Here is a 20,658-nt window from a genome sequence, read left to right as displayed (position 1 = left end):
AGCTAACATTAACATAAGACTAATTGAAGTACGTCAAAAGCAAATTAAATTAATCTAACCAATGTCTAACAAACCTGGACAGTAGTTACCCAACAGATAACAATATGTTCATGTTAATTATAAGTTGCTTCATAATGTTCGTAATTTACTATTTGTTTTAAACAGTAATGAGCCATATTCATCAAAATATCGATTTAATGTAATTTTGTCCGTCCGAGGGTTATATATATATATATATATATATATATATATTATATATATATATATATATTATTTATATATATATTAGATATATATAAAACTTTGGAGGCATGGCACACTTACAGTGCAATAGTATAATCTAGGACATAGACCTTGCATCTACAAATGTAATTCCTGGTCCCAAAATTACAGTTATCATATCTTGCTCATTTGATTTCCAGCCCCATCCCTAAATGGCTATGTACATTACTAGAATATGGGCTGTCAACTAATAGAAAAGGCCTTTCTTCTTTTAACATACAACTGCGTGAACTTATCTTTTAGATGGATGAATGTCTCGGTATAGGTTTTCCGCAGTTATTTTATTAATATTTTTCCACTTTTATATGTATATATGTAAGTTATATATAATTTTTCAAAATTGTATCAACCAGAAATGATTATAAATCCTACAACCGTATCCACTAAATAAATCCATAAAACGAACTACTTTAAAACTATGTGCATTACTACTGTATTATGATAGTAATATTGAAGTATTGTAACACTGAACATTGTACATCAGGATTGATTGGTTTGATCTGATATCACGTTGTTTTACAGTTCAATGCCTGAATGTGCTACATACCATATGCCTCATTTTGCATTCAGTTGTCAGTGTATTAGTAAATAAGGCATAGTTTCGTCATTCGTTTGATGGTAACTACAAAACATTTGTTAGTTTATTAATTCTGAAAAATGTCGCAAAAATAAAAAAAATAACCTCACTTAATGAGTTAGTACTTAATGTTCTTCTTATTGAAGAATGATTTATGAAATGTTAAAAGATATGATAATATAATAATATGGTAATATAACAGTTTTCATATTTAAAGTTGGGGACTCATTTTTGAAAAGTTAAAAAAATTTATAACATTACTTAAACGATTTTTCTCGTCTTTTAGGCAAACTTCTTTTAATTTTATATTGTTACCCTTATACAAACCCTGCTGGGTAAAGTTTTGATACATAATTTTATATCTACTAAACGACCGTAAATGAAAAGAAGGAATGCAACACGAAAAACATATAGGAACGTATAGTAAAATAAGCAAAAAGAGAAATAAAAGCTGAACTCAAACATTCACGTTGAATAAGTCATTCCCAACATAGATATCTCTGTGGGATTTGGAACGTGTCTAAAATCTCGTAGTGCACTCAACTATAAACCTGAGACAATGACACACCTATAAATTTAGGTTGCATTTTAATTCATAATCAAGGTTTTTAAACGACGTAAAATGTACAAAGTTACCGACTATCTGGATCTAAAGAGACAGGTTCCTTGAATCAAGTTGTTTGACAGCACCATATTTCAGACACTGTACTAAGCAAAACGGAAGATGAAATGGAGTTGAAACAAACATCTGGTCTGAATCAAAAATTCTAAGGCTACCTACTTGTGTTTTAGATTTCTCAATAAGAATATGAAATCTAAAAAGTGTGGTTAAATATAGTATAATTTTTAATGGTAATAATTTAACATGTCAGATATAAAATAAATACTTAAAACAAAAAAAGTAATTAGTAACAATAAAGAATAAATTAATTTAAAAAAGATATTTTATATATATTCCTATTTTGCTTGGTTTTCCACTTGCTGGCCTGTTTGTATTTAGATAAATATATTTTCATTATTTAAAAGGTTGGAATATTATAAAATATTAAATTTGCAAATAATAGTGGTAAATATTATTTTATAAAATAAAAAAATTTTCGTTTTAAAATAGGAGCCATAGTAAATTTTCAAATACAGTAATATAAAAGTGAAATAAATATGATAGTATAATGGGTTTTACCAATAATAGGTTACTTTGCTTTAAAAATGTGAATGTTAAATTTTATTTTTCAAAACAACTATAACGAAGTACCAGTAAAGGTTTTATTGAACCTAATTGCTCGCTTACAATGCGAATAAATAGAAACATTTATGCTTTTTTAATTACTGAATGAAAATCTGACTTGTATGAATTGACTTTTAGATGTACCGAATTGATCGTTAACTTTGGGACATGTTTGGTTTGATTGTTTATGTATTGTAACCAAATACCACTTAATAAATATTACTACACTTTTCACTACATATTACCAGCATAACTTGTCTAATACAAGGGAACTTATACATTAATACTTATACAAACAAACAACACACACTTATAAATAGTTGCATGTGCTGGGTTTATGAAAATATAACGAAATACAGATGCAGTACTTGGCGCACAGCCCCAGCTGACGCTGTGAAACACAATAAGAGGTAACGAGCAAGTGATATTGTTTTAATGCCCAGATGATTGCATTGTAGGGCTCTTGTTTGATATTAGCATAAGAATGTGGAATGTTTACACCAATCGGTTCATAACTAGCTTGTAAATCTGGTATCTTATTTTTGTTGGAGAGTTCTACCAAATTATACTCGTAGAGTTTCAATTATTTACAAAGTAATCGACAATTTTGCATTCTTTGTCGGCCCAAGTATATAGCGATTAAATCTTTATAGAAATATTGTAAAGACCTTAAAAATTGGTAAATTATTTGTACTTTGTTAAATAAGGAACCATATTGATTGTACTATAAAAAGATCAAAGGGTAGCTCGTCTATTGGTCTGTCTGTGCAATAATTCTTGACAGAACGGTGTAGGGAATTGAAACATGGTGCATAGCCTACTATTGATCTGACGAAGGGACCTTGTGATTTCATAGGCAAAAAGTTCAAGTGACAGCAGATCTATGATCACTTCTTCTATAGCTCTTGATACACTATTCCCAAAGAAAATTGAGACCTAGTTCAGTGGAACCTATTGATTCATGAAAGAACCTTATTAACTTGTTTCTGTCGATACGTTATTGGACAGTCGGGTATTACTTTACGTGTCTTTATGATTATATACTTAATAGCATTTCATAGAATTTCAAATTCTAAAGACTATTACAAAAGATCGGTGCATTTGTATTCCTTAACCCGTGAAACACTATTAATTTTGTGTAAAAAGTTGGTAAAGTTCAATTCTTATGTCAGTAAGCGATAACTCTCGTTATGCCCTGATATTCCTTTATTTAGTTTTATTAGTTATTTAAAATATTAATATATGTTAAGGTATTTTTTATTGCACATGCGAAGGATTGGTAGAAATCATTAGTAAAGAAAATTAGTTTTTAACATTTGTTACTTGTATTAGACAAGGTAGGTGTGAAGCAATAAACTTCATTAAAGTTGCATTGTAAATTACAAATCTTTATTTTATTTTTTAAGTCTCCTACGCTGTCAGTTAGACAATCATATGTTAGAGAAATCTACCCCCTCCACGACATTCACCAACACACAAAATAATCAATGTGCCAGCCTACAGATTCATTCGATTCATTGCCACTGCCTTGGATGGACATTAATTATTATATAATAATTCTAAAGTCTCTATTAAGCAAATTAAAAAAAAATTTGGATAACATATTTTTCAAAATATAATGCAACGTACAAAATTTAAAATTTTCTGTTGTATACACTATCAGTGTTTAGTTTAAAATTCCCTTATACTTGAGGTGAACAAAATTATACTGTAGTATACGTTGTGATACTAGTTAGTTGCTATGTAGAATTTTTAAAATCTATTACGATTACTCTCAGTTTAGGTAGTAATTAATTTATTTGCTATTTTGTGGTTTTATTTAAAAGTTGTCTAGGAGGACTAGTGTAAATATGTTTGTTAAGGCCTAGCCGAATCCCGTAGAGTGACATAGATTACACCACCATAAAACTAGATGTTCCTTGTTCAGATTTGAACCTTCATTTATAATTTATATTTTCTAGTAGGCTAACTTCTTCCCCGAGACATCTTAGACAGACATAAATATAGACAGCAAACAAATCAACTAAAATGAAAACGTTTGATTCTAGTTGAGACTTTACATTACGTTCATTATTAATTACAATTTTTTTATCTGGTCCACTAAAATCTTTAGCCGGAAAATTATAGCTTTGTCAATTCTTTATTTTAAAAATAAAACAAAATAATTTTTAGTTAAAATAATATATTTAATAGCAAAACGTTTTAGAATGTGAGTTAATATAATATACAAAAATCAAGTCAAAAAAAGGATAGCCTACTGTTGTTACAGTATAAAATGTAGTTGCAATAGGGAATTACATAGGCGAGACAAAAAGACCACTAAACGTAAGGATAAAAGAGTACAAAGAAAACACGAGAAAGGGTCTCACAGAGAAAGTGAAAAATTGCAACACCATTGTTGGTCCGAAGACCATCATATGAATTGGGTTGAAGCCAACATATTACATCGGGAACCACATTTCTTCAAAAGGAAATTTAATTGAGGCAACGTACATTAAATTGGCAGACCAACCAATCATTCAACCATCGGTCGAGATTAGGCTGCTTCGGTTGCCAATTCTCTAAAAACATGAACTAAAGAGAAAACCAAAGGTATCAAACGGATCAGATATTTGTAATAAACCAATGCGGAGTCACAATATGATTTTAAGAAGTTCATCTCGCATTGAACCAATAGTAAACGAAAGGGGCCCACTCCTGTCCCCCTTCCTTTTTTATTTCCGCCATCTTGTTTTAGCCTCCGTGACGATTTACCATTGCTAGTCCCTCTGGTCAGCGGTAGGTGGTTAGTAGACGAAACGAAGACGTATTGTGACCTGTATTCCGTAGTTCAGTTTTAATGATTGGTGTTTTGTATAGTTTTATATTAAGTGCATGTTTATAGAGTTAGTGAAGTTGACAAAACAACACGTAGGGTTGTGATTCATGACTTAGGCGTGCCACAACGCTTTGGTAAGATTTGCTTATTTTAACCTAGTTTGTAATTATTATGTATTAGGTTAGTTCTTTACCTGAAGAAGAGATCAGATTGCAGATCTCGAAACGTAGTGTTACTGATATCTTGTTTCACTGAACGATTGCAAATGTTCGGAAGAAATACTGTTTCCTTCACAATCCTTCCATCGTCAAAAATAACCTTCAAACGAAGAATTATACTATTGATATGATAGTATTAACTTTACTATTGAAACATTTTATAAAAGATTTATTATGGCACCTCAATTATTGACGAAGCGTTTCAAAGCTAGAAACTAATTTAATAACAAAACTTTTCTCTTTGAATTGGTTTTCAGTCCCACCGTAAATACTGTTGAAAGGTAATCCACATTTTACGTTTAATTTTTGGAAAACTTTCATATAACAAGATATGTTTACAATTGAACAATACAATATAAGCATTACAGTATTATTGTTATCATTTAAAATTCAACACAAAATCCCCTATAATTAATTAGCCAAACAATAAATTATCATAGACGTCTATAGTTACAAAATAAATAGAAATATACTTCTAATTTAGGAATTATATACCTTGTGAAAAAAGATCTCCGTCGTATTTAACTACTATAGAAATATCTGTACAAGACCTCTAACTTCACGGATTGGAAAACGTATGTTTGATTGTGTGATATTTGTTTTAAAAAGAGTAAATAAAACTTATAACGAAGCATCATGTAAAAGTATAAAGAGAAGAATAAAACGATAATGAAGTGAAAAAAACGCAGAATTTGAAGACAGTTATAGGTCTTTGCTGGAGAGTTTTAAACCTTCTTATTAGCGTTTTGTAAAGATAATTTTGATTTTGATTTAAGTTTTATAAAACTTGTATATTCAGTAATGGATTTTTAAAAACCTTTTCATAAAAAGGCATCGGTGAGTTGTGTATACTAAAATGTTGAAGTTATTGCTGTTGAAATGTGTTTAATGTAAAAAAAATTTTTTTTTACAAAAATGCTAATACATATAAAAAAAACTTTCTTAGCAGTTGAACAAAGTTTTTAAAACAAAACTGTAGTAGTTGTATTTTATATCTGATTCAGATGTGTTAAATTTTTAAGATAAATAGATAAAAATTTTGAAGTAATAATAGTACCAACCCAAAGTAGACCTGTGAACACCGTTTAATATGGTTAGAATAATTACAGAATATTTAAGTAGCATATCATATATTCTTGACAGAGTGGTAAACATGTTTTAAATATAGTAATTTAAAACGAATGAAAATTGGTTCTATTTTAAAGAACATATTGATGATTAAAGATTATCTATAATTTTCAATGGAAATAATTGTAATAGACATTAATAAATTATAATAACCAATAACGTATTACCTAACTTGAAACGAAATGCTGCCTTTGAATATTTGAAATTGATTTATAATGTTACATTAAACTGTGTATATATACATGAACGAAAATATTTTTTTAACATCCTTTGGTATATGTTTCTCGATTTGGGTAAATAATTATACATTTAAAAGATGTATATGTTTTTTATTATTAAAAAAACAGTAAGATGACTTATTCAATTGTTTCGTACTATTATACTAGGTATAATATAAACACTATGCTATTTTTTAATAAAGCAGCCAACAGACCACCATATTTTTTTAAAGTTGACAGACATTTTGCTGAATTCAAACCACTCATGGAATCATTCAGATGTGGTCCTTTTGTTAGTAGACGAGAAGGTCTATAGCCGCCTGCACTGTGACGAAATGGCTTTGTCAATTCCCGTAGTGAGGTGGTGGCGCAGAGCGTCGCAGTGGTTCATTATCCTACACGTTTGTCTCATATTGTGATTGGTTTGTATTTTGGGTAAAAATCCTGATGATTGCATCAATAGGAGGAGTTACATTCATTGCTGCTGGTAATATAGAGAGCTGCAGCACATGTTTTCAAGTACCTATGTGAGGAGAAATATATTTGCATAACAAAAAAGAAAAAATGGAGACATATAATGAAAAAATAATTGAAGGTTTGGTATGATTGAAATTAAATAAAAATATAAATGCTTTTAAATCTTTGGTATCTAAATCTTTGCGTTTTAAAAATTATTTTATCCAACAAATGGATTGAGGTTGCAAGGGATAACACAAATAAATAAATATATTTTACTACAAACAATGTATTGTAAAACGCCTAACCACTTATGAACTTGCATGACAGTGCAATGGTTTAACAAAGACAAAGGCAAACCATTTGCAAGATATTGTCTTGACTACAGTAAAAATTTGAATAGGGTCAGTTTTAACGTATAAGTAATCCACGATTATTGATACTATTAAATCCACAAATAAAATTAAAACCGTTATTCAATAAGTTAAATAAAACAAATTTTTTAAGTATGTAGAAGAAAACCTTAATTGGATCAAAACTAATGATTATTTTTTTATAAGTTTTAAGACTTGCTTGAATAATATTATATTGATTACATAATATAATTACTAACAATATCACTGTATCACTGCCAAGCTGAAAACTACTAAGTTGATTGTCTCGAATCTGCCCCACTAACACGACCTCCCAACTGACTATCCAATAAATATGGAGACGGCACTAGTCAACGCCTATATTGCGAACTGTGCGCTAGGCATAGTGGGACAGAGGTATTAGACTTCAACCTTATTAGAAGGGGTACATGTACTAGACACGGTATGCATTTGAAAACTAAAAGTAAGCTACTCTTAGCCAGGCTCCTAGTAGAATGCATGCAGGAGCTGGGTCACATTCCTGATGCAGCGCCATCTACGCGTCCTACAGATACCTAGAGACAATCTTCTCCAATCCGGTTGGTGTAACCGAGCCTCGTACGCTGCCATATGAGACTTTTACTAAAGCGGCCAAGAAGACGAAGAATTGTGTCAACAACAAACTGTCCACCTCTAATGACTATAATGGTAACCTAGGAATATCAAAACTAGACAGTAAAAAAAATCAAAATTCCAAATTAAAAATTAAACAACAAAATTCTAAATCGCCCTCAAACAATTTCATTGCTGCATCAAAATGCACAGATCGCATCCAACAAAACTGACGATGAACTGCAACCAGATAATTTCCTTATTTCTTAGCATGGATTTATACCCGAAAATGTTGCTCTGGTCAGAATTGACAAGTATCAATTGGCAACAATATTTATTCGAACTCAATACAAAGGGGGAGGTGTGGCAATTTTTGTCAAATCGAAGCTGGTATTCCAAACCTTCAGAGTTTACCACTCCTGTGAGTTGGACTTTAAAGTGGAAGTTATACAAATCCGTCTAGATTTTGCTGAAAAACTTGTAATAATTGGCTTATATAGATCGTCGAACGGATACTGCACTAAAGTATTTAAACAATTCGAGTCCCTTGTAAATTTTTTACGTTCCAAGAAGTTGAAATTCATTATTATTGGTGACTTCAGCATTGATGTAATGTACCACACCAACCCTCTAACCCAGTGATTTCGCAAAGTTTTCATTTATTTTAACTTATTCTGGTTCGTGAACACGCCAACTCGAGTGACTATCAGATCTAGTACAGCCATCGACAACATCATGGTTGCTGTTGTCGACACGGCTATCTCTGGCTATTTCGCACAGGAGACTAATCAAACAATTCAATCCTAAATTTGAACCCTCTTTAGCAAAATTTAAAATAGATTTGAAAAAAAAAACGAAAACATCACAATTCTCAATAGATACCTCCAAATAGAAACTTGGTAATTTTTGGATGCTTTTGAACACATATGTATATGAAGCATTCACTGCATTCAATGACTGCCTTAATTATTACTTAAATAACACTTGCCATGATAGAATGATAAAGGAGTAATCTCATAGAAAGAGTAACGCGTGGATTACTCAGGATATTCCCTACTTAAAAGAAAGGATTAAATTTTACTATTAAATGTATGTAACATCCAGTAAAGAAAACTTCGAAAATATTTATAGAACATTTAAACAAAATTTTCGCAAGGAAATAAAATCCGCTAAAGGATGGCATAATATAGAAAAACATTTAAGAACGCAGAATATGCTTTAAAAAGTGTGTGGGAAGTAATTAAAAGCGTTACATCACAAAAAAAATACTCGAAACAATCAAACCCGAAACAAAAAAAGACATTAAATTAACAGACGACCCCTTTATAATGGCTAACGAATTCAATAATGTTTCGACTGTCGCTGTTCAAAGCACATAATTCAGTTGTGACAACTTTATTCAAAATTAATTAGTGAGACTGGTCTCTTTCATGGTTATCTCTTCTGTGGGGGAGGTGGAAATGGCAGTCGAGAGACCTCAAGCCAAGAGGTCCAGCGACATCAACGGAATGTCGCTTCAGTGTGGCTGATAAAGCGTTGCTTGTAGTATTTCTTGAAACCACTTACTAAATTCACAATTCCCTTCAGCTTTGAAGACAGAAAGAGTGATTCCGATCTTTAAAGAAGATGAAGCGTTTGAAAATGTTTTCATTGGAAGATTTTAGGTTTTCTTGAAGGATTTGAAATTCTTAACCCCTAGCAGTAATAATGCTCATTGACTGTGTTCTTGATGACTTGGAGAGGAAAGAACAAGTGCTCAACATATTTCTTGACCATTCAAAGGCCTTTGACTGTGTGCATCATGGGGCACTGTTGTATAAGTTATGAACATGTGGTATCTAAGGTTAGCCGTAAAATGGCTTTCTCAGAGAGCAGTTTGTGCAGATCACGAACACCCGGCCAGGCATAGTAAAATACCGTATGGTATTTCCTAGGGTTCACTTTTGGGGCCCATACTTTTTCTCATTTACGTCGACCTTTCAAATGCATTTGACAGTGCGCAACATGGGGCACCGTTGTATCAGTTATGAACATGTGGTGTCTAAGGTCAGCAAATAAATGGCTTTCGTCACACTTGCCTGGCAAAGAGTCGTGTGTGCAAGTCGTGAACACCAGGTCAGGCATAGTAAAGGTCAGGTACCGTATTATGTTCAATTTTGGGTCCATACTTTTTCTCATTTACCTCAACGGATTAAATTCATCAATTCAAATAGGAGAGGTGATTCAATATACGGACGATACAACTCTCTGCATCAGATAAAATACGAAACAAGTTCTTGATTTTACAGCCTTTTTTGAACTAAACGCATACATCGAGGACTTTACAGAGATAAATCTGAAAACTGACTATGCCAATACTAACGTAATCAAATTTGGTATCCGTTCACAAGAAGACGAGTACAGACTAATTGTGATGGGGGATGAAGCTTTCCTATATGAAGCCGACTTTACCAAATTTCTGAGGATGTACCTGTACCGAGACTGACCTAGAGCGATCACATTGACAGAGTTTGCTCAAAGGTTGTCTTAGGCATTTATGTATTACGCAATCTAGCATACTTCTGCTCGTTGTATGAACTAAAAATAGCCTACTTTGACAAAGTACATCCAAATTTGACCTACGGTTTGAGACAGCTGTTCTAAATAAAAGTTTGTTAGAGTATTTAGAATACAAAATAAAGCTGTTAGAATAAATGCTAAATTAAAACCCAAAGAGTCGTTTAAAATTGCCTTCGTGGAGCTTCGATTTGCGACCTCACCCACCCTCCATATTCTCAATACCATCCTGTACTACCGATTCAAATGTTAACGAGTAAGGGAAGGGATGTCTAGCAGTACGAGACCAGAGGCAGGGGCAACTTCAAAACTGAACAGCATAGAACGAATATGTTACAATTGTTGCCATCGCAAGTGGGTGGCAAGATAATCACTAAGCTACCTGGAGATTTCAAACGACTTAAGAACCCCAACTATTCAAATCTCGATTAAGACTTTTTTGACAAAGGCATTTTACTCCATGGATGAGTGGGACGATGTGCCGATGGGATGAAAATTAGCATTTTATTATTATTCTATTTTTTTCTTCTCCGATAAACAAAACTTGCAAAATACAATATATTGTTCACACTAATATGTGGAATATACAGTATCTGTGATATCTTAAGATACGTTTAGTTTAAAGATTTTTAAATCAATACTATGAAATGACGTTAGCAATAAACTTTAGTTAATATTTTTATAGCAAAAGGGGGAAAAAACAGTCTGCACGTAGAGTGGGAAGTTATAACACTGAGGGGTTTAAAGTTAATGGTGCAAGACGAGTTAATAAGTGCACTGTTGGAGTGTAACCAACTGGATCTAGAGTTTCCAGCACTTGAAGTGTACCATGACCGAAGTGTACTTTGCCAGAGGCGAAGTGAGCCAAAACATCCAACAAACATAACACGTTACATGCTATCCTTTGAGCTGTCCGTCACCATTATGTTTGTATGTTAGATGAAGAAAGCTGCAGTTTGGTGTGTTATGTGATTTTATACATTTAAATGTTTATCCTGAATACCGATTTGTATCCAAAATAAATTTCAAAATAAAAATATATTGATTTATAAAATTATGTGTGTTAAAACATGTTATTACTTGGTATGGATCAGTCAACGTGTTTGTATTACGTTAGGAAGTTGTCATACACTTTTCATGCTTAGATACACTTTTAAGAATAATAGTCATAGTGAATGGTATTATTAAAGTAAATCTTCATTTGTAAATAAAAGACGAATTTATGTTATATTCGCAATATGCAAGACGCAAGACTTCCATAATTAATTATGAACATAATTAAATTATAATGGTCCAGTTCATTAGTAGATTTGTGTTTATAAAATATTAAACATTTTATGAACTAATTTATTGTTTTATGACGTTACACTATGCTATTAGCAACTTTTAAGGCTAGAAATTTGAAGCTCCAATACATTAGTCATCAATTGATAAATGAATCTTTTAATAAAAAGTCTTAGAACTGCAAACATTTACTCAAAGTGCAAATATTTATGTTACATGCTTAAACATTGTAAAAGATATAAATAGACTAAAAATGATAAAACTTTATTTTAATACATATTATAGCAATATTTATAGACAAACTGATTTCAAGTCTTACAATTATTTTTAAATTAAGATTTAAAAACATTTGCACATGTAAAAGCATATATATGTTAGAGTAGTATATGTTTGTATTGAAAGGAATGTTATTCATGTTGAATAATTACTAGTTGCTCATTATGACAAACATTTATTACTTTGTTATTGGGCATTGATCACAGGATATCTCTCGATTAGTCAAAAATATCATGAATAATTTATTAGATCAGCCTAAAACTAAAACAAAAAGATTTGCATTATCAACTTGCAATGGACTGGTTCTTTCATTGATTTTTTTATTGAGGTAACTTTCTATTATTTTCTTAATACTCTTTCACTTTTCATTACTACAAATTGTCGTATTGTATAGGCATATGCGTTTATTAATTAACAATAAATAAACCTATATATGTATGTGCGTGATTGTGTGTATACATATGTTGTATGTAAATAAATTTTATGGTTCTGTATTTAATGTAATTTACTACCCCCATCTTCTGGAATATTCAAATATAAATCAACACATTTTAACAAAACAGATAATACGTTAGAACTAAAAGACATAATGTAATCACAGTAAATTTGTATCCAAATTTATTTGATATAATTGATTTTAAGTAAGTTGGGGATGAAATAATGTTTAATGATTTAAACATTACTCAGTATCTTTTAACCAAAAGGGTAAATTATCAACTCAACTTGAAATATCGCCGAGATGTTGCAGGCATTTCGTGATTAAACAGTATTTTCATGCAATAACATTTATTTTATTTAAAAAAATTACTAAAATATTAAGTAATCCAACATAAATATTTAGTTACTTATTATAAGCTCTATTCAACTAGCGTTTAATAAAAACATCAGCAGAATTTTTTGCAATGACAAAGCTTATACTGAGTTCATCAGAATCCGACTGTATTCAGAGCATACAATAAACTCATTCATCTAAAAGTTTAATTCACCACAAATGCTGTGTTAGCCAGGCATTTTAAACAACTTTCTAACACAATGGTAATATTTGTATAAGTTTTTATTTACATCGAAACTATTAAATATATATATATCTGCTTGAGTAGTAAGTCGTAAGACCGTGCTTGAGGGAAAATATATAAATCCTCTTCAAAATGTGTTTAAAAATCTTTAAAAAATTTAAACTTCTTTTTGATTTTGGATATGTTTATTAATATTAAAATTCCTCTGATGAAGTTACATTTAAAAGCGATTTTTGCAAAGCCTAAAATTATAAACTGGCCATCTCTTCACAAGTTCCTACATATAAACTAGGAAAGATTGAAAAATTTGAACATATATTTTAATTACAATATTTCTGACCAAACACTAGTAAGTGTGTCATCAAGTGATAGCAGGTAGACCAGACTGCGAGTGAGACAGTGATTGCTTGTTGCGGTACAAGTGTCGCCTAACCCTCAGAGATCTTGACTCTTCGGACATACTATAAGGAGCTTCAGTAATCACAGTTGCACAGAGCTGTATAATCAAGCAGGTGTTACGACAGCCAGAAACTGAACATTGGCTCACATTGCTATGTTGTTAGGTTTGGACATAAAACTACCCTATTTAAGATCCTGACCATCGCCGCAAATGTATTTATATATATATATATATTGATTTGAATTGGTTTATTTCCAAAAGCTTACATTTCAATGGCCCCGCTAAGTACAAAACTTGTCAGCGGGGTCCAAATTAAACTATCTTAACTAAACCATACACTATAGTATAGAGAGCACATTAATTAATTAAAATCTATCCTTGTAATGTAATTTCTGTGTTACACTAAACATCTAATTCCATCACTATGCCTAGTGCATTATCAGTCAGGATTACCAAACATCCGATTGGTATCATAAATATTCCCTTCAAATACTGTACAAAAAACAGGTGCTTATGAATTATTTTATAAAAGCCACATGAAAAGTATTAAATATGTGGTTTTTGTACATTTACATTAGTAACATATAATTTCTTGTAATTAGTTTAAATAAAAAACGAGTCGACGCATTAAAAAAAATACTTGAACCCCTCCACCTCCGGTTAGTTGGTCCTGGTTTATTATAATATTTATAAACTGGAAAAAGTTCATGAAGATTTTATGTAAAAAGCATTCCAGTAGGAATTAATAAAGAGCTGGGACAGTTTAAAAATATATACCAAAATAAATTTTGAGAGCAGGTAGTAAATTACCCAACCATTAATTAACGTAACAACATTTATTTGTTGATATTGTTACTATCCCAAAAGTTTTTCTTGTATCTCACAGTTTCCAAGATCCCATCAGTGTGCATAACATTTAGAACGGGTATATATGTACATTCCACATTAACACTTACCAATGTTTCAGATCGAGCAGATTGGGTGACAATAAATTTGTGTGGTTTTTCACAGGCTAATCCCCTGAAAAAGAATAAAAATATTAGCTACAAAAATGCATACAGGTTTAATGATGTATTTTTTTAGTGCATGCATTATTCTTTCCATTGCTTAAGAAATGCTTCGTTTTAAATTAAGTGGGTGATGATTGAATAAGGTTATTTTATTCCAACTGAGATATATTACACTATTGTAGCTATGATTCATCTGAAGTTACTGTATATTAGGAGGTAGGCGACTACGTATTTTCAGGCTGATAATGATTAGTTTTTGGTACAGTTTATATATAATAAATCATGAAATATAAGGCATCTTAAAAACTATAAAAGTCTCCATAAAAGCACAAATCAGTTGAAACTATATATAAAACTTCCTGCTCGTCGCGTTTAGCATGATAGCTTGAAATTTATGGCATAGGCCTAACACATAACCTTGTCATCTCCAACCCATTACTAATTGTTTAACTATAACAATGCCTGAGCATGGCTATTAAAGTATAAAATTATTAATAAACAGTAAACAGCATTAAAAGCATAACTTAAAACAACATTTTGAAAAGTTGTTGAAATAAAATTTACATACTATTTTAAAAGCCTTTTGATACATTTTTCTCTATGGGCGCAGTTTCGCAAAATTGATCTGTTTTTAAAAAGAATGACGAATTAGTGTATCACAAATAGTAGTAGTTTGTTTTCGAAAGTGGTGCTGAATTTTTAAATTGTGTTAAATTGTACTTGGGCCCTGATTAAAGTCTTTTCCCACCAACTACCTTAAACAGACATTTGTTAAGGGAAACTATACACGTGAATCAACAGTAGTGTAGTTGTCTACAGAGTTTGGTACACATAGTGCTGAATGTATAGATATATCTCATGAGACAACATATGCGTTGTAATTATAAATGTTCTTTTGTTTTTTAAACGAGCAAATTAGTTCAATGTGATGCAAATGTAGGGTCATTTAGAATGAAACATATTCAAATTACATCGAATTCATATGTTTTACATACGGTCCTGACAAAGGTAATGACATACATTCACACTGTGCTGACATGTAAATTAATATACAGCGCGATGTGGTCCTGTCCACGTTTGTAACTATATGGAGTGGACAGGACTGGAACGTGTAAACACATTACTGTCATCCTATGTTTACCTAAATACAACACAGTGACTCGAATCGTTTCGGTAAATATTATAAAATCATTACCTTATATAAGCATTAATATATGCGTTGTATACTGTATAAATTTGTAGGTGTAAAGAGTTTACATAGGTAAGTTATATTTTAGAACAATATATAGTGTTGTAAACTACAATTGTAACACATTTTAAAATGTCGTTGTATAGTTGGGACTTGAATAGAAATGGATCAACATTTATATTTCTTTATTGATTAAATAAAAATCGGAATGATTACCGGATATGGACTTTTTTACCAGTAACAATGGAAATCAAACGGAAAATAGGGATATAATTACTAATTTGCATACTCTAAATAGTTATACGTTTATTAAGGAATACAGCAAAAATATATATTTGCTCATTCTATGATAGTAGATTGTATGTATTTCATTTGGTATATGATTATACAGGGTGTACATAAAGTCCTGCACAGGTATAATATTGTCTGAACGATAACATACAAGGTGTTTGAAAAGTATGGGTACGGCTTAATATTTTAAAAACCATAGGAGATAACATCTATACACTGTGCACAGTGTCATATGGCTATGTAAATTATTTTTCCTTTCTATTACTATGACATGCCAACCATGGGGGGACGGCCCACAGAGATAAACATGGAAATCTTAAATAAAAGCATGGGTCGAGTGATACCTCATTTTAAAGAGCTCACTAAGTAAAGTTGAATGCCGCAAACCGCATCTCAAAAGGTATATCCAATCAGAAATGGCGGGTTGTTTTAGGTACACATTGTGAAGTATATTATGCGCTGCCATTTCTGACTGGATTGTCATATTCTGATGCGGTACGCGGCGACAAATATGTACTTTGTCAATTTTTTTTTTTAATTTTTAGGTTTTCACTGGTTGTTGGTCTTTGAAACTCAATAATTTATCTAAACAAATGATCAGGGGAAGAATGTACTATGTCACAGAGATATTATTGTTTTTCGATTTGGCACTCTGGGGAAAAATGTACTTTGTCCTAGCATCTGGGGAAATATGTACTTTGTCCATGCTGTTTATTTAGCTTTCTCTTTTGTAGCCTACAGATGATTCAGTCATTCTGCAGTGTCATGGCAAAGGTTGTGTTTTGAGGTTATGTTTGAATAACATTGCAAGTTGTGTTCTATAGTGTGTAGTGAGTTCTTGTGTTGTGGAAAGTGTGTTTTGTTGTAATTTAGTGACTTATAATCATTGATATGGCAGATAATATAGAATAACATATCACAGAAACACCGAAAAGTGAGAAAAGAGTAATTACTGGCAGAATGAAAGATGCAACTAAAAGACTGAGAGCTCAGACGTTTGAGTTAGGTGAGAATTGCCTTTGTAAGCGGTATAGATGCTTCCAGGTAATACCTGAAGTTGAACAAAAACGAATTCTTAGGGAATTCAATGAATTTAGGCGCAACCTCAAAAGAGCCTTGGAACTCACAAGCATCATATCTTTCTGGATTGATTACGGTTCTACCAGTTAACAGGCGTAGGTCCAGAGCAGGTAATATTGAAAATAGCCGAACTCATGATTGTAGTTTTGCCTATAGGCTACAGGAGAAGGCAGAAACTCTGATGTCCAAGTTTACAAGAAGGCATTTATAGCTTTGCATGGATTGACCAAAAGACGATTAGACACCATAAAACATTCACTTAAAACTTATGGTGTATCGCCAAAAGATCGCAGAGGTAGCCACATAAACCGTCCGCGTAAACTAACTAAGCGCCAAATAGAAAGTGTATGTAATCACATTAAATAAATTAAAGGGCGTCTGAGCCGTTATTCTCGTAATAAAACAGAGAATATCTACCTTCCCGAGGAATTCTCTGTTTAAAACAATGCATGAAATGTACAAGGATAAATGTACTGAATCCAACAATGTTGATACAATTGTATAATACGAGTCGTACAGAAGTATTTTTAATAGAAAACTTAATGTGTCATTTGGATACCCACGCTCCGACACTTGCTCAATGTGTGATGCCCATAAATCCCACCGCACGGAGCTTGAAACAATAATAAGGTCTTTACCAGATGGAAGCAGGGAAAAAATTAAAACTGAACAGGATCTATGTAAGAAAATAACTGCCCACGATTTCCATCTTATAAAAGCACAACATTTCTATACGCGGAAAACTGTAGCTCGTCAGTTAGTGAGAAAAATCAAACCATACAGTCAATCTGTATGGATTTCCAGAGAAACCTTAATTTGCCAAACATCACAACGAATGATGCCTACTACAGGAGGAAACTATTATTTTGTTATGTTTAATATACATGAACTGTCAACCACAGAATCCGTTTTCTATTGCTACAGTGAAGTAATTGGAGGAAAAGGCTCCAATGAAGTCGTGTCTTTTCTTGATCACTATATAACGCAATATCTAGAAAAAACTGTTAGAAATCTTGAAATTTTCTGTGACTCCTGTGTGGAGGACAAAACAAAAATTATACACTATTCCGTTATATCTATTATCTTGTACATGAAAGGAAAAGATTAGATACAGTGAAAATCACGTTTGTTATTAGGGGACATTCGTGCATGGGGTCGGACAGCATTATGGCTATTATTAAAACAAATCTAGATCTGAAATTCTTGAAGATTGGATATCAGTTGTACAGTCGTCACGTCAACATCCTGTACCCTTTAAACAGTTCGAAGTGGACCAAAGTCTCATTAGAAACTGGGTTGGATTCTTAGACGTTTTATTCTTCAAAAAAATGCCCATTTCCCATAAGACCAGTAAAAGAATTTACAGTTGCAGTAAAAAACCTATCAAATGATATGCATCGTGACTCATACAATGGTGCGTGGATTTCTTCTCCAGTAGTTCCACAAGGAATAGTCTACCGAAATCAGGAGTTTGCTGAGAATCTTCGACCAGCTTCTAGCAATGAATTCATACTACCTCCTCATGATTATGACAGTGAGTATTTTATTTTCTCTTGTTATACTGATCACTAATATTACAACGTAAACTAATTAGACTTAGCAACAAAATTACAATAATTAACTAAATACTCAATTTGTCACAGCAGAAACCCTCTTTAAGTCAATTTAATTTAATATTAGTTTATAAAAGGGTTCTTTTGTTTCAGGTTTGTTACCAATATATGAGGCAAAATATGTGGATGTGAACCACTTAAAACAATTTTGTATGGAAAGAAGAGCTAAAGAGTACTACATTAATTTACCACATGGAGAAAGAAAAAATTTCAAGAAAAAGAGGTCCACAAAAAATAAATGATGTACAAACTCAGCTAATATTATTTGTTTTTAAACCATTTCATTGTCAAATTTAATGAATAGATTTAATACACAATAAATCATAAAATAAAGTGCTATTTGTCTCTAGTGGTTTCCCTTATAACCAATATGGTTTGTTTTAAGTTAACCTAGATTGATGGACAAAGAACATTTTTTCCCCTGTAAAATTGGTACTTGTGTTGAAAAATCCGACGTTACTATGTAGCAATTGTTACTTAAAGGATGTTACTATATTTTTGTGGTCTATAAGTTTACTGTACTCATTATGAAAACTGATTTCTAAATTTCTAACAATTACACGGCATTTATAGCGTTTGTTTTCAAACTTGAAATTGATGTCCTGTAAAATTTTAAAACGTGGACAAAGTACATTTTCCCCTGGGGTCTTCATATATCAACAAGATTTGGTACATCAACATTACACCTAAAAATCTACTTTTTGAAGGAACTATCAGTTTTCTGTAATATCATAAGGACGTCCCGCAAGGAGTCAGAAGGAAATCTTAAATAGGAGCATAGGTCAATATGCACATCATTTTAAAGGGCTTATCTAGCAGAGTTTAATGCCGAAAACCGCACTATAAAAGATTGAAACAGTACAAAATAGCAGCTGTTCAAAGGTTTTATTTATAAAAGATGTTTACTTACCAAAGGTTTTCAGAGTAAAATGTTCGAATTGTTCACCTCCGGTTATTTGACAGTTGGAAAGACGCACATAAAACTATTAACAGAATTTTGCAGGGCAACTTGAGGAATCGTCTGACATTCTTGAAGTATTCTTTGTCTCAGATCATTTAAATTTTGAGGCTTTGTTTTGTAGACGTTGTTCTTAAGGTAACCCCTAACAAAATAGTCTAATGGGGACAGATCTGGTGAACGCACTGGCCATTCTACAGTCCCCCGCCTTCCGATCCACCGTTGCCAAAAAACAGTGTTTAAATAGGCTCTTACGTCGATGCCGTATTGTGAGGATGCTCCGTCCTGTTGAAACCAGATATTCTGGAAATTTTCTCAAAACATGTTTCGAAGTGCTGGTGTAATTTCATTTTCCAGCAAAAGTTGGTATGATATTGCATTTAAATTTCCTTCAATAAAGAAAGGACCTACCAACTGGGTACCTATCACACCAAGCCAGACATTCACCTTTAGTGGATACTGCGTATGTGCCTCCCGCATCCAGTGAGGATTTTCGCTACTCCAGTATCGGCAATTGTGCCCGTTTACGCTTCCATTCAGCATAAATGAACACTCGTCTGAAAAGACAATATTGTTTACATCAATTTCGTTGCGATCTATTTTGGCCATCATGGTTTCACAAAATTCTATACGTCGATCGAAATCATCTTCGTTGAGTTTGTGCACCAAATGAACTTTATAAGGCTTAAAATTAGACCCTTTCAGAATTTTTTAACAGACGTAACAGAGATGTCATGAGTTTGTGCTGCTGAGCGTAGGGACTATTGCGGGTTCTCAATAAATGACTGCAATACATCTAAAGAGTTGTCTTCGGTTGTCGCAGTAGCGGGCCTTCCTAACCTATGACGATCGGAAACACTTCCTGTTTCCATAAAGCGTTGAACAGTTCTTCCTGCAGTTGTTCTAGAAATGGCTGCCTCTCGTGAAAGTAGTCGTTAATTAAATGGCATACTTCCTCGTTTGATCGTCTGTTGTTTCCCCAACCAACCATCATAAGAAGTGTTATACGTTTACGTTCGTTAAGCGACATAGTGTTGTTGAAGAACTACAAGCAATACGACAAACTCTTTTGTACTAAAGGCACTGATAGAAAGGTTG

At 32.2% G+C, this 20,658-nt stretch overlaps 1 protein-coding gene across 1 annotated transcript in view; it reads right to left on the bottom strand.

The window, feature by feature from the left end:
* Positions 1-20,658, bottom strand: part of LOC124365803 (zwei Ig domain protein zig-8-like) — a 313,175-nt gene that overhangs the window by 137,873 nt on the left and 154,644 nt on the right. The window contains exon 2 of the mRNA XM_046821826.1: positions 14,376-14,439. The gene's annotated coding sequence lies outside the window, so the exon portion shown is untranslated. The remainder of the gene's footprint in view (positions 1-14,375; positions 14,440-20,658) is intronic.

Source organism: Homalodisca vitripennis, chromosome 7 (genome assembly GCF_021130785.1).
Source record: "Homalodisca vitripennis isolate AUS2020 chromosome 7, UT_GWSS_2.1, whole genome shotgun sequence".
Taxonomy (NCBI): domain Eukaryota; kingdom Metazoa; phylum Arthropoda; class Insecta; order Hemiptera; family Cicadellidae; genus Homalodisca; species Homalodisca vitripennis.
Note: the sequence above shows the minus strand (reverse complement) of the source record. Positions and strands in the feature narration are given on the sequence as shown.